Here is a 16,308-nt window from a genome sequence, read left to right on the forward strand (position 1 = left end):
TTACAGGGAAACTAAAGAATTCTTTTATTCTGTTAAACAGAATAAAAAGGAAAAAAGAATACAGACATCACAGTGATGAACTTTCACAAAGCTAATAGATTTGAACTACAGAGCAATGGAATATTTATAAGCAAGATGTCATGGTATTAATGACCAAATGGCATCCAACTAGGTTTTCTAAGCTCAAAAACATTTAAAATCTCAGACTTAAAATTTAAATCTAGACACGACAATTGTAAGCACACCACTCAGTCATTTAAAACTATTCAGTGAGTGCTACTCTTGCGTAAATATCTTTTTCTTCTCATTTTTTTTCTCCCAAGATTTAGAATGTCACATCTCATGTTCCTACTAGTAATCGCACACAAGATTAAAAGCCCAACCAACCAAGAAAGTATTCTTTTTATAATGTGTTCTTAAAAGAAGAAAGAAAAATTAAATGTGAACATTTTGTACAACAGTTGCTGAAGAAGAGCAACACCAATTCTGAAATATCATGTGGACTATACAAAAAGGCATGGCTCACGGAACCAAGTATATAACGCTACAGCATTTGAACATCAGTCACTAAAAGTTGGTGATATTACATCCTGTACACAGCTCTGTGTCTCTCTACCCGGCTAGCGCATGCCCAGGATCTGGCTGCTTTTTAGTTGATAATTTTTCTCAATATCTGACAGGGCTTGAGCCCACAGCTGGGCAGCATGAAGCATGAAGCAAGGACCTGAAGGTCCTTGCACTTGGACTTAGATGTGAGCTGACTCTTAGAATTCTCACTCCTCATGACATTCTCTTTACTTTCCCCACTGAAATGACCTTTCTTCTTAATTACTGAGGATGGAAGATTAAGAAGTTCTGGACTACTTGCCAGAGACAGGAACTTCTTTAGCAAGCTGTAATTCTTCAACAGATTTTCTGCTCTAGCCAGTCTGTCCTCTGCTAGTCTCTCACGGACACAAAGCTCCTGTTCTTTCTGCTCCAATCTTTCTTCTCTTGCTTTGAGAGCTCGCTCTCGCTCCTCTAACTGAATTTCCTTTAGTTTCAGCTCACTCAATACAGGGCTGGAATCCTGCAATTTTTCTGGCTCTCCTAATTGTCGCCCTCTTCTCTCAAGATTTCTTCTTTGTTCTTCTGCAACCAAATCTGCTATTAAAGGGTTCTCGAGAATTTCTTCAACAGAAGGTCGATGGTAATCCTTTAACATCCTCATAATAATTTCATTCAATTCGTCAGAGTCACGGTATAGAATTTGCCTGAATTTGCCTTCTCTGATTTTCCCAGCGAGTTCTTTCTGGCTAAAAGCTGTAAATGGAGGCATTAATGCACCTAACTCATACAGCAAACAGCCCAATGACCAGATATCTGGTTTCTCATTGTAGGACATGTGATTCGTTTGTTCAGGAGACATGTGATAAGGTGTGCCAACAAATGTTTTTGCAAAACTCGTGTCGTGGTTTAATATTCTGGCTAGCCCCAAATTTCCAAGCTTGACGTTTTGCTTGCCATCCAGGAAAACACTGGCTGGTTTCAGATCCCGACGCACTACAGTATGATCACCATCACTTCGTCTGTGGCATTACTTCAGGGCCAGAGTCAACTGAGTCGTCACTCGAAGAACAAACTCTTCATCTAAGTATTGCCTTTCCTTGGTTCCCTTTGTAATTACACTAGCCAGGTCTCCTTCTTCACAATATTCCATTACAATATACAGTGTTGTGTTGGTCCGGTCAATAATAAGATCATAGTAATGAACGATGTTTGGATTTTTCAGTTCACAAAGCAAATTCACTTCAGAAACAAGCATCTGTTTCTCAGCTTCTGTCATGGAGCCATAATGAAGTTCTTTCCAAACTAGTATCTTGCTGTCACTCTTCCTCTGGATCTTCTGGCAGCGGCCATAGGAGCCTGTGCCAATGGCGTACAACATTTCATAGTTCTCAGCCTGGGACGGCATGGCCAGCCAGTCGCCAGAGTCGTGCTGCCTCACGCAAGTTGTGCCCCCAAGTGCAGAGCTCCAGGGACCGGGAGCTCCAGGGACCTGGACGGAGAAGCCCCCGAGCAGCACTGACCTGCCACCCCTGCCTTCGGCCCCATTTCTCTCTCGATTCTTAACTTATAATTCCAAGTCCAGTTCAAAAGTTGTATTCTTGGAAGCCTCCGCATCCCACCTGTCCATCCAGGCAGAACTAATCCATCTACACTCTAGCATTATGCTCTCATAACTCTTGGCTCTTCACCAATTCATTCAAGGGTGTAATGAGCATTTAAAATATGTCAGGCATCAGGCTATGCACTGGAGAAAAAAATCCTAAATGTGTAAAACTTCCAAAGTTTTCTCACACACATTATCTCATTTCATACTTTAAAAAAATATCCCATAGGATGATAATTTTTTGTTAACAATTTCTCCAACCAGAATGAATTCCCAGGGGGTAGAAACTAAGTGTGATTCATCCTTGACTCCCCAGAGTCTAGTGCAGTGCCTAGCACACCAAAGACACTCATTAAATGCTTGATAAAGGAGTAACAGACACTTGTTTAATTACTAAAATATCAATCAGGGTTAACACTGAAATAATCTTTCCACAAAGTTTCCATAGGGGAAAGGGGAAAATACATTATATGAACACATCTGTGGAGCGAAAATTCCTCCCTACGACAGAGCATCTCCAACTCAAGTTTAACTGTTTAACAAAGCCATGTAGCAACTGAAGATGGATTTGATTTCACTATTAAGAGTAATAAGCTCTAACTGAAGAACAGTGAGTTCTGCATAAAAGCTCCTATGCAGATCATTCTGCTTGGTAAAACTGGACGTTATTGCACAAACATTAAAATAAAAATTTAAACTTGGCCGGGCGTGGGTGGCTCACGCCTATAATCACAGCACTTTGGGAAGCTGAGGCGGGTGGATCACGAGGTCAGGAGATCGAGACCATCCTGGCTAACACGGTGAAACCCTGTCTCTACTAAAAATACAAAGAATTAGCTGGAAGTGGTGGTACGTGCCTGTAGTCCCAGCTACTTGGGAGGCTGAGGCAGGAGAATCGCTTTAACCCAGGAGGCAGAGGTTGCAGTGAGCCGAGATCGTGCCACTGCACTCCAGCCTGGTGACAGAACGAGACTCTGTCTCAAAAAAAAAAAAAAAAAAATTAAAAAAAGTTAAATTGACAGACTATGTAAATGGGTTTATCATCCTTTTCTCCTTTAGTATTTACTTTTCTTAATCTCACATCATGTTCTGCTTTACATAAAAAAGCCTCACAGTTTACAAAGCTCTTTCCCATATATGGTCTTAGCAATCCTGTAGATACCATCAAAAGCATCTTGGAGAGGTAGTGCAATACTGGAGAAGCAACACAATGAGAAGACCTGGGCTTGAATCCTAGCTTTTACTAGCTGTATGACCTTAGGGATATGTAGCTAAAACTGCAGAAGAAATAAAAATGAATATGTGTCTAAAATTATAGAAGAAATAAAAAATGAAAACATTTTTAATGTTTTTAAAATGCCTACAACTTTGGATCACACAAATGACCAAGCTGATGAACCTTAAAAATTCAAAATATCGGCTGGGTGTGGTGGCTCTTGCCTGTAATCCCAGGACTTTGGGATTCACCTGGCTAACGTGGTGAAACCCCATTTCTACTAAAAATACAAAAAATTAGCCAGGCGTGGTGGCACATGCCTGTAATCTCAGTTACTTGGGAGGCTGAGACAGGAGAATCTATTGAACCTGGCAGGTGGAGGTTGCAGTGACCCAAGATTGCACCACTGCACTCTAGCTTGGGCAACATTTTTTCTGGCAGCCGTAATCCCATGCCTCAGCTTCTTTGAGTGGCTGAGATTATAGATGTGCGCCCCCACGCCCTACTATTTTGTATTTTTAGTAGAGATGGGGTTTTGCCATGTTCCAGGCTGGTCTCGAACTCCTGACCTCAAGTGATCCACCCGCTTTGGCCTCCCAAAGTGCTGGGAGCCACCATGCCTGGCTGATCCCACTTTCTGACTTTGGCCACTGCACTGAGGGGGATATTCTGGCAGTGTCGTTATCACTGGGGAAACGAAGGCCAGGGAGCATTGCCTTATGGGCTGTGACTGTTTCTTCAGCTGCTTTCACATAAGCTTTGACAGCCTGCCCCCTCAGCAGGAAGGACAGGGATGGCTGTCACCGGCAGGCCCAGGCCCAGCCCCTCAGGCAGGTAGGGTGGCCGGAGGATGCCAGGCAGCACTGGCTCCCCAGCCTGGGGCTCACCGCTCTCGTCCAGGTACTCCAGGCGCACTGTCTGGTGGGGCACGGGGCCATCCACAACGCTCCAGAATGCCTTGGACCAGGGCTGGCTGGTTGCCTGGGCAAACCCTGAGGTGCTCCCCACCGCAGGTAGTTCAGGCCTTGGCTGTCCTCACAGGAGAGTTCCACCAGGATGGTGATGCGGCTTGGGAAGGAAAAAGAAGCCTCAGGTGGGCTGGGCACTGTGGCTCACACCTATAATCCGAGCACTTTGGTAGGCTGAGGTGAGCGGATCACCTGAGGTCAGGAGTTCAAGACCATTCTGGCCAACATGGTGAAACCCCGTCTCTGCTAAAAATTACAAAAAATTAGCTGGGTGTGGTGGTGGCTGTAATCCCAGCTACTTGGCAGGCTGAGGCACATACTGGACATAGGGACACCAGAAATCAACTGGCTGGCCAGCACCTAACATTAAAGGTCCTGCCAAGCAGAGATATTTTTTAGCTGAATCATATTTTCTTTCCGGAATTTTAGACATGCAAGTACTGAGATAATGAAGGGGTTACTATCTGGGGCAAAAGCTGAAAGGATACAGAAAGATGAAAATCATGAGGAAGAGCTGAACACAAAACCAAGAGACAGTCAAAGAGCGTAGCCAGTTCCAGAACCCACAGCCATCTAGTTCTCTCTATATCTGGGTAGGCTCTGCTCTAATTCATGCTTTTCCTAAGGTCCTTGAGAAAATACAAATGACTGCTTTGCAATAAAAGCCTAACTAAAACAACTTAAATTGATTGCCCAGGCTCTCACAGGTAAAACCAAGATTTGGTGACTAACAATGAGGAAGATAAAAGAAATAAGAGGAGGCGGGAGGAGGGAGGGATAGCATTAGGAGATATACCTAATGCTAAATGATGAGTTAATGGGTGCAGCACACCAACATGGCACATGTATACATATGTAACAAATCTGCACGTTGTGCACATGTACGCTAAAACTTAAAGTATAATAATAATAAAATTAAAAAAAAGAGACTCCCACACTACTTGTGCACCCCAATCAGAAGCCTGATACCCATCCCCACATGGACAGCTGCACAGGCCCTTGGGCTCCACGTGCTTGTGAACACACATGTACTCTCAAGTAAGGACACGGGTTCTTGTGCATCAAGTGGTATGTGGACAGGCTCCTTTGCCCATGACTGGGTATTTCTGGCAGTTTCCTGTTGTTATTCTCTTTGATCTTGTAATGGCTTTTGGGACCCCCACTTCTCCAGTCCCAGGGCTCAGAAGCCCACCAGGCTTTCCGATGCTCTCACTAAGTGTTGGCTTCTTGAGCAAGAAGGGCTAGGTCAGGGGGTGGGGTCTGGTTTTACTCATCTCTGAGTCTAGCCTCTAACCCACTGCTTGACACAGAAAAGGTACCTGGTGAAAATCTATTAAAATCAATGACTGATTTCGCCCAATTTGGAGTGAGACATGCCTGCACAGTCTCAATGTCTGGAGAGCTTTACAAACCCCAGGGGACACCAGGAAAAAAAAAAAAAGAAATAAGAGGAAAGAATTTAAAATGATTAGGGTTTCTAGATGGGGAACTAGAAGAGATGATGATGCTACTGAGGAAGAGAAATATGGTGTGAAGAGGAGGTTGATTTGAAGAGATACTGAATTAAGTTTTGGACATTTCAAGTCTGAAACGTCTGCGTACTATCTATGAGGAGATTGGAAAATCCGCAATTCAAAAAGCATCACTTAATACATGGTAGTCTAAGCCGCAGAAACACAGGAGTATCAAAAGACAAGTCAAACCCAAGTGCTCTTTGACAAAGCTGATGGCATATAGACAGACAAGACCTTCATAATGGAGTAAATGGACGCTCTGCCCTGATGTACTGTGTACTCATCTGTCCTGGAGCTAGGCTTCCCACCAGGCGAAAATGAAGGCCACGAAGAACTCCAGTAGGTCTAAGTAAGAAACTAAAAGGATTGAAAATCTGAAACTGACAGTGCCATATCCCCCAGAAAGAGAACAAAAGAAAAAAAGAAAATCTCAGATTTACTCCTTACACAACTTTATAGGTCACAAAACATTTTATAGGAGAGGTAGACAGTTTTCATAAGCACACACCCCAGCTTTAACATATGAAGCAACAGATTTGGAAAAATAAACTTATCTAAGATTATGCAGCTAAAGCCAGGTGTCGTGGCTCACACCTGTAATCCCAGCACTTTGAGAAGCTGAGGCAGGCAGATCACCTGAGGTCAGGAGTTCGAGACCAGCCTGGCCAACATGGTGAAACCCTGTCTCTACTAATAATGTAAAATTAGCTGGATGTGGTGGTGCATGCCTGTAATCCCAGCTACTCAGGAGGCTGAGGCAGGAGAATCACTTGAACCCAGGAGGTGGAGGTTGCAGTGAGCCAAGATCATGCCACTGCACTCCAGCCTGGGCGACAAGAGTGAAATTCCATCTCAAAAAAAAAAAAAAAAAAAGAATATGCAGCTAATAAGCAGCAGAGCTGAGAATCCTTAGCACTCTCAAGCCACAAGACTCAACAGGTTTCATGGAAACCAAACTGATTGAATCTCACTGAAGTATCTACAGCAGGTCCAATCTGCTTTCCTTTAGCTTTTTCTAGATCACCACAGAGAAGAATACAAATATAACAGTTTCTGATCCTGAAAAAAAAACCAACCCAACTTTGTTTTCCAGAAATCTTTGCTATTTGTAAACTAGTCAGATTTTAGACTGGGCATGGTGGCTCATGCCTGTAATCCCAGCACTTTGGGAGGCCGAGGCAGGTGGATCACGAGGTCAGGAGATGAGACCAACCTGGCAAACACAGTGAAACCCTGTCTCTATTAAAAATACAAAAAATTAGCTGGGTATGGTAGTGTGCGCCTGTAGTCCCAGCTGCTAGGGAGGCTGAGGCAGGAGAATGGCATGAACCCGGGAGGCGGAGCTTGTAGTTAGCCAAGATTGAGCCACTGCACTCCAGCCTGGGCGATAGAGCGAGACTGTCTCAAAAAAAAAAAAAATTTAAAGAGGAGGGGACACACATCTTCTACCTTCCTCACCAATGTTTGCTTTTTACTTACACAAAAAAGGGGAAGTAAAAACATCCTGGTTGTATTAAAGGTTGGGGTTAGAATGCAAATATGGTTCATCTCAAGTACAAAAGAAAATTAAAAAATACAAACTACCATCAGAGAATACTATAAACACCTTTATGCAGATAAACTAGAAAATCTAGAAGAAATGGATAAATTCCTCGACACATACACCCTCCCAAGACTAAACCAGGAAGAATTTGAATCTCTGAATAGACAAATAACAGGCTCCGAAATTGAGGCAATAATCAATAGCTTACCAACCAAAAAAAGCCCAGGACCAGATGGATTCACAGCCGAATTCTACCAGAGGTACAAGGAGGAGCTGGTACCATTCCTTCTGAAACTATTCCAAAAAGAGGGAATCCTCCCTAACTCATTTTATGAGGCCAGCATCATCCTGATACCAAAGCCTGGCAGAGACACAACAAAAAAAGAGAATTTTAGACCAATATCCCTGATGAACATTGATGCAAAAATCCTCAATAAAATACTGGCAAACTGAATCCAGCAGCACATCAAAAAGCTTATCCACCATGATCAAGTGGGCTTCATCCCTGGGATGCAAGGCTGGTTCAACATATGCAAATCAATAAACGTAATCCAGCATATAAACAGAACCAAAGACAAAAACCACATGATTATCTCAATAGACGCAGAAAAGGCCTTTGACAAAATTCAACAACACTTCATGCTAAAAACTCTCAATAAATTAGGTATTGATGGGATGTATCTCAAAATAATAAGAGCTATCTATGACAAACCCACAGCCGATATCATACTGAATGGGCAAAAACTGGAAGCATTCCCTTTGAAAACTGGCACAAGACAGGGATGCCCTCTCTCACCACTCCTATTCAACATAGTGTTGGAAGTTCTGGCCAGGGCAATCAGGCAGGAGAAGGAAATAAAGGGTATTCAATTAGGAAAAGAGGAAGTCAAGTTGTCCCTGTTTACAGATGACATGATTGTATATCTAGAAAACCCCATCGTCTCAGCCCAAAATCTCCTTAAGCTGATAAGCAACTTCAGCAAAGTCTCAGGATATAAAATCAATGTGCAAAAATCACAAGCATTCTTATACACCAATAACAGACAAACAGAGAGCCAAATCATGAGTGAACTCCCATTCACAATTGCTTCAAAGAGAATAAAATACCTAGGAATCCAACTTAGAAGGGACGTGAAGGACCTCTTCAAGGAGAACTACAAACCACTGCTCAATGAAATAAAAGAGGATACAGACAAATAGAAGAACATTCCATGCTCATGGGTAGGAAGAATCAATATCGTGAAAATGGCCATACTGCCCAAGGTCATTTATAAATTCAGTGCCATCCCCATCAAGCTACCAATGACTTTCTTCACAGAATTGGAAAAAACTACTTTAAAGTTCATATGGAACCAAAAAAGAGCCTGCATTGCCAAGTCAATCCTGAGCCAAAAGAACAAAGCTGGAGGCATCACACTACCTGACTTCAAACTATACTACAAGGCAACAGTAACCAAAACAGCATGGTACTGGTACCAAAACAGAAATATAGACCAATAGAACAGAACAGAGCCCTCAGAAATAATGCCACATATCTACAACTATCTGATCTTTGACAAACCTGACAAAATCAAGAAATGGGGAAAGGATTCCCTATTTAATAAATGGTGCTGGGAAAACTGGCTAGCCATATGTAGAAAGCTGAAACTGGATCCCTTCCTTACACCTAATACAAAAATTAATTCAAGATGGATTAAAGACTTAAATGTTAGACTTATAACTGTAAAAACCCTAGAAGAAAACCTAGGCAATACCATTTAGAACATAGGCATGGGCAAGGACTTCATGTCTAAAACACCAAAAGCAACGGCAACAAAAGCCAAAATTGACAAATGGGATCTAATTAAACTAAAGAGCTTCTGCTCAGCAAAAGAAACTACTATCAGAGTGAACAGGCAACCTACAGAATGGAAGAAAATTTTTGCAATCTACTCATCTGACAAAGGGCTAATATCCAGAATCTACAATGAACTCAAACAAATTTCCAAGAAAAAAAACAAACAACTCCATCGACAAGTGGGCGAAGGATATGAACAGACACTTCTCAAAAGAAGACATTTATGCAGCCAGAAGACACATGAAAAAATGCTCATCATCACTGGCCATCAGAGAAATGCAAATCACAACCACAATGAGGTAGCATCTCACACCAGTTAGAATGGTGAGCATTAAAAAGTCAGGAAAGAACAGGTGCTGGAGAGGATGTGGAGAAATAGGAACACTTTTACACTGTTAGTGGGACTGTAAACTAGTTCAACCATTGTGGAAGTCAGTGTGGCGATTCCTCAGGGATCTAGAACTAGAAATACCATTTGACCCAGCCATCCCATTACTGGGTATATACCCAAAGGATTATAAAACATGTTGCTATAAAGACACATGCACACGTATATTTATTGCGGCACTATTCACAATAGCAGAGACTTGGAACCAACCCAAATGTCCAACAATGACAGACTGGATTAAGAAAATGTGGCACATATACACCATGGAATACTATGCAGCCATACAAAATGATGAGTTCATGTCCTTTGTAAGGACATGGATGAATCTGGAAACCATCATTCTCAGCAAACTATCACAAGAACAAAAAAACCAAACACTGCATGTTCTCACTCATAGGTGGGAATTGAACAATGAGAACACATGGACACAGGAAGGGGAACATCACACACCGGGGCCTGTTGTGGGGTGGAGGCAGGGGGTAGGGATAGCATTAGGAGATACACCTAATGTTAAATGACGAGTTAATGGACGCAGCACACCAACATGGCACATGTATACATATGTAACAAACCTGCACGTTGTGCACATGTACCCTAAAACTTAAAGTATAATAATAAAAAAAATTAGAATGCTAAAATCCAAAAAAAAAAAGAAAATTAAAATTATCTTAGGCAATTTGGAAACAGCAACTGAGATGAGAGCTGGACAGAGGCCTTTCATGGGAAGGTGAGAAGGGGTTACTTAGAATTGTTAAAGGGCGGGGGCAGGGGGAGGTTCGACACAATTTTCTTATTTTCTTGATTCCCTAATGCTCCAGTCCTTTGGACTTCTTGGTCTTAAGGCTATATGAATGACCTAATTAGACAAGTTTCCCATCTTCCACTGATTCTTCACCGCCTCTCCACTATTTCTCAACCTCAATTTGTTTCCTACACACTGCCACCTGTGGCCAGCAAATTGACTAACAATGTATGTCTACTAACTTAATGGTCATGGATGTTAAACACTGTTAAATCCAGGAAACTGGTAAAGATTAAGTCTATAGCTAATGAGTGGCAGAACTAAGTCTAAACATGATCCTTGAGATTCCAAAATCAGTGGTCTCTATACGTATCATGTTGTCTCTAAGGCTCAATGACCACGAATGTATGTTATGGTAAATGGGACCAAATAATGTCACAGAAGAGTTTTCAAAAGGAAGGTAAAATGAGGCAAGAAAAAAAGACAATGATAGGGAAGGCAATGCAAGCATTATATCTATTATTAAGGAAGAGCTCACAACATTTCCAGAAAGGCTTTCTAGGAACCAGCCTCGACTGAGGGCAGCACGAACGAGCACCATTTTCCAGGCCACCCCTTGCACCATCTTCATGATTTCCCACCACCCCTTTGAATTATTTTCTAAATCACCCTGATGCTGTCTTACACAGCATATTTTTAAAAGTTCTCAGAAACAGGCTCTTACAGTTTTATTTCTTCTTTTAAAAAAAGTTCCCGCTTATCATGTTGTACTATTTAATCAGAATATACTTGAAAACAAAAGATGCTTTGTGGTTTTTTAACTCTTGGTAATTAATCCATTGTAGGCAGTATTTTAAAAAATGATGTAGGACAGGGAAACCAATATGAAATGGGTAGTCTGAAAAGCAGTTACTAGATACTGACCATCATTTTAGGAAAGGCAGGCTATTTAAAGCCACTGTATGCTCCCAGGTAAACTTGTCTTCAATTCTTGTTAAGTCAAATATGAAAAACCAAACTTGCCGTCTCTATAATTGCTATCATTGAAAAAATTCTGTTGAGAGGAGACACCAAACATAGTATTTCTCACCCCATGCAGCATAATAAAAAATAGGATTCCCAGCTTTGGAAGCCCCAGCTTGGTAGAAAATACTTAACGTTTTCAAAGCCTTGATCTCTTCTTTTTCATGTACCTGATGCCTAAAAGAAAAAGAACAGAGTACCTCTGAGGCTTTATGTTGTCTACTGAGTATGTAAAATAGTCTATAATTGGATAAACAATAAAATACTAAAATAAAAAAATATTTTAAAAGCAACAGGCATTCTAAAGGGTAATCTGACAACATGCACCAAAAATTTCAAGGTATTGCACTTTGAGCCACAAAAGCACTTCTACGACTATTCTAAGAGAACTATTGGATGAGGATATTAACCATAGGATTGTTTTTACTCATGACATTTTTGTCCCAGACAGAAGTTTATGATTTTTGAATGAATTCATTTTATCAATCTTTTCCTTTCTAGCTTATGGATTTTGAATGGATGAAAAAGGCCTTGCTTTGCCATGCTGTTTTGATTTATGGGAGTTTATCCTCATAAATGGTATGAAGATATTTTTCCAGATCATTACTCAGTTTTATCAACACCATTTATTGAAAGTCCAACCTAATCTCCTTGATTTCAAATACTCAACATGTACAGATTTTTCTTTGTTGTTATTCCTTAAACAATATGGTATAACAACTATTTATATAACATTTATATTGTATTAGATATTATAAGTAATCTAAAAATATTTAAAATATATGGGAGGATGTGCATAGTTTATATGACATTTTGACATTTTGTATCAGGGACACATTTTGTATCAGGTATACTATGACATTTTGTATCAGGGACTTGAGTCTGTGGATTTTAGTGTTCATGGGAGTGAGATGTGGGCAGGAGTTTGGGGGGTGGTTCCTGGAACCAATCCCTGACAGATACTGAGAGACGACCGTATTATAAAGCTCGGCTTTGTCAAAGAAACATATGTAAATGCTTATTATACAGTCCATAGTGTTTAATCACTTTCTGATATGTGTCAATAAGTATTTATCATTAAAGTAGACTTAATTACTTCCTTTTTTTGTCTATCTCTGGTGTTTGAATCAGGAAATCAATTGTTTCTTAGACTCAACACAATGAGTTTCTCAAATAATACCTTTATCTATCTAATCATAACATAAATGCAATCTGAGGCTTTATGTATCTTATTTCCCAATAACTGTAGACTATTCTTCATAAACTGACAACAATAACTTCCCAAACATACCGCTCTCGCACATTTATTTTTCCTGAAAGTCTATCGGTCAAGAAAAAGTAGTAATAAAGATTAGTGTCTTTACATATTTTGAACACAGAAGTTTTACATCTAAAAAGTTTAAATACACATAAAATACAAGTATAAAGCTGTAATGAAGTAGTTATAATTCTCACAGTAAAACCCACTAATATTTGAAAGTCGTTTTTTTTTACCTTGTAAGACATTTTACATCATCATCTGCTGCTTGGTTTGATGTTCCCATAACCCAGTATGTCAGGTATTCTACCATCTTATTCCTATAGAATGGTGGAGAAAAGAGAAACAGCAAACAATTTTTTTGAAGTCACACCTCACCCCCCACACACACACCTTTAGTCATGTAAGATTACTTATAGTGCAAATAATTTGGCAGATAACCCAGGTGACATGACGACTTTATAAAAGAGATACTGCTATCATAGATGTAAAAGCCAGAAGGAACAAGCAACGTGGATATTTATCCTCCATTATGGCCCTTAGTTATGCTATCAGATTGGAAACAGAATCAAATTCTTAGCTCAAGTACAGCAGAGTTTTAGAAAAAGGGAGGCTTGCCACAGGCACAAAGCTTAGGGAAATTTGAGGAGAGACATAGAGAAAAACAAACATGTAAACTGCTCTCTTTTTATGTCTTCCTTTCTACCAGTAACCAGATATCTACTCTATTTCTGTACTTCATTCAACATATTAAGATTTACAAGACCCTACATTGCTCTTTTGAGAACTCACCTAAATTTCATCTCTTGGCAAAATGAGAGGTCATCTCTCGGCAAAATGAGAGGTCATCTCTCCTTGCCATCGTTACTTCAACCAACTGACACAGTTTCGTTTTTATTTGAATTGCATGGACCATATTCCCAAGCACACAAACGTACCTATACAGACATAGAGACAATAAAAAAATTATCAGATACAGACATAAGATAAGGCATTCAAAATACTTTAATCATCAAATAAAACGAACTAAACGTAAGTTTGAAAACAGTAAGATATTTATTTATATGAGAGCATACACAATTTCTGGTTACCTTATTTTCACACCCTAGTTTGTGTGCAGTAAAGAATGGCAAATTATTTTATCAATTACTATCATATCAATGTGTAAGAGGTTTTTCTTGTCTCTTAAATCTTAAAGTATGTTTCTGCTACATTTCAGTAGAAGGCTTACCTGACCAGATTTAACATCATTGTTTCAATGCTAGCTTGCTCTAGATGTTCAGAGCTGCCTTCAGTATGATTATCTAGCAAGTTCTTCATTATATCTAGGGTTTGCTCTACAAATTGAGTATTGGTATCAGTCAATAAAACCTATAGAGAGAACAAATATATTAATGATTTGCCATCAATGCCCAGAAGACAGATCCCTAGAGAGATGAAACTGACTGATCTAGACACACAAATAGAGACATGCACCCACAGGCACGCAGCCAAACAGGCACACAGATATACACAGACACTCATACCCATGTACAAGGCACGTATACCCTCAGGCACACATACACATCAGAGTTCCTAGAAGCAAGCTGACCATTCATTGAGATGATTCTTCTTTCTACAATTTTTTGACAATTTTTAAAAACTGTGAGTACCTAATTTAAATAATCTGAAAGAAAAAGGCTTCATTATTTCAAACAAGTTACTCTATTCATAGGGAAAGGTGAAAAATAAAAAAGAGCACACTTTACCTGTCCTTAGGAGTCAAAAAACTTGGTGATGGGTCTTCTTCAATTTGTTAAATAGCATCAGATAAAGAGCAGGACTCAATTCTAGACCCACTAGGTCCTTATCATTGGTCGGTGTTTGAAGTCCCACTTTCTCAAGGTTACACACCATTAACGACAACAGCTGATCCATATATTTGCTGACAGGTGTATCTGCGTTTCCCTCTGAGGACATCACTGAAATCATGGAACCCTTATGTTCACTGACCGGACCCACGGGTGGGCTAGAGGTTGCCAGGCCAGAATTACTTCTCTGCTGGAGGCACACTCCCCCAAGGGCACAAAGGAAGCCAGTCATGTTGATCCATGCCTGTAGGGAGTCTGTGTCAGACAAATCTATGGGTCCTCCTCCACTCACATGGGACATTCGCCTCTTAACAATGGTCTTGTGAAGCTTTCAACAGCCTAAGCACAAAATTTTTGTGCAAAGCATGAATTAAACCTAAATTAGTTGAGACTTGACAAATTACTCGTTATCCAACATTTCTTCCGTGACAAAAGTACAAAAAAATGTAAAAAACACATTAAAATCAACCCCCTAAATTACCATATACATTTTTAAAGAGCCACTGATTTATTTTTGTCATACAGTAATATAATTGCCCAAGTATCAAATTTCTTTTAAAAAGCTTTGATTTCACATGGATGAACCTTGGGAACATTATGCTAAGTGAAAGAAGCTAATCATAAAAGCCCACATATTCTAAAACTCCATTTACAGAAAATATCCAGAATAGGCAAATCTACAGAGACAAAGTAGACTCCTGGTTGCCTAGGGTTGGAGAGGCGGGGGGAAGAGAGACAAGAAAGTGGGGGAGTTGTTAGAGGCAGAGATAGCTAAAGGATACAGAGTTTTTTTTTCTCAATTGATGAAATTGTTCTGAAACTGATGGTGGTGATGGTTGCACAACTGTGAATATGCTAACAACAGTCACTGAATTGGACACTTTAAATGGGTGAATTGTATGGTATGTAATTATATATTATAGTAACAGTTATCCCCCAAAAGCTTTCATTCTAAAGCTACATGTCCCCTCCAAATAAAGGTATTAGGTACACAATTTTGCTTCACTAAAATATAACTTTTTTCTTATTGTAATTAAGCATGACAGAAAAATAACATGGGGGAAGAGCCAGTTTTTATAAATCTCCTAATAATGAGAGCAATATGAGCATTATAAATCATATACACACAAACACCAACTCATCAATTTCCAAAGTAACAGATAATACAGTCAATAGTAATAGTTGAATGAACTGTCCACATTTTAAAATTTCATTTAATCTATGGGCTCAATCTTCTGCCCAAGACATTCCTTAATTAGAATACCTAACAAAATAGCAAAATGAATTGTTCCCATGTTAATTTTTCTCTATCTCTGTTGCTCCTTTTCTGAAAATTCTGTGAAACACCCTGATGAAGGGAGAAAGAGCAAGAAAAGATAAAGAAATGGTCTCTGCAACAAACAGTCTCTAGCAGTGCTGCCCAGTATTTCTGTGATGATGGAAACACTTTCTCTCTCTGCTGTCTAACAGAGTAAGTAATTGTCATATGTGGCTACCGGGTACTTGCAATGTGGCTACTATATGACTGAGGAACTAAATTGTATTTAATTTTAATTATGTTAAAATTTAAGTTAAATAGTCACACGTAGCTAGTGGCTATCATATTACAAAGTACAGGTCTAGATAAACCACAACTAAATAACAGTCTTCAGACAACTATATGCTTACTTTACTGAGTGACTTGTGAAAGATTACCAAAGTGAAGTACATATATTTAGCAGATCAGTTAATAGACAAAAGGCAACTTTACAAACTTACCTGGCCATCTTCCACTTGGGCTTTTGGATAGCTAAGGATTAGTTTTGTTGCTTGTTCCC

The 16,308-nt window shown here is 39.8% G+C and overlaps 1 pseudogene; it reads right to left on the reverse strand.

Annotated features, from left to right (window-relative positions):
• Nucleotides 1-597: 597 nt before the first annotated feature.
• On the reverse strand, nucleotides 598-1,954 carry LOC129397337 (serine/threonine-protein kinase Nek2-like; annotated as a pseudogene).
• Nucleotides 1,955-16,308: the final 14,354 nt, after the last annotated feature.

Source organism: Pan paniscus, chromosome 13 (assembly GCF_029289425.2).
Source record: "Pan paniscus chromosome 13, NHGRI_mPanPan1-v2.0_pri, whole genome shotgun sequence".
NCBI lineage: Eukaryota > Metazoa > Chordata > Mammalia > Primates > Hominidae > Pan > Pan paniscus.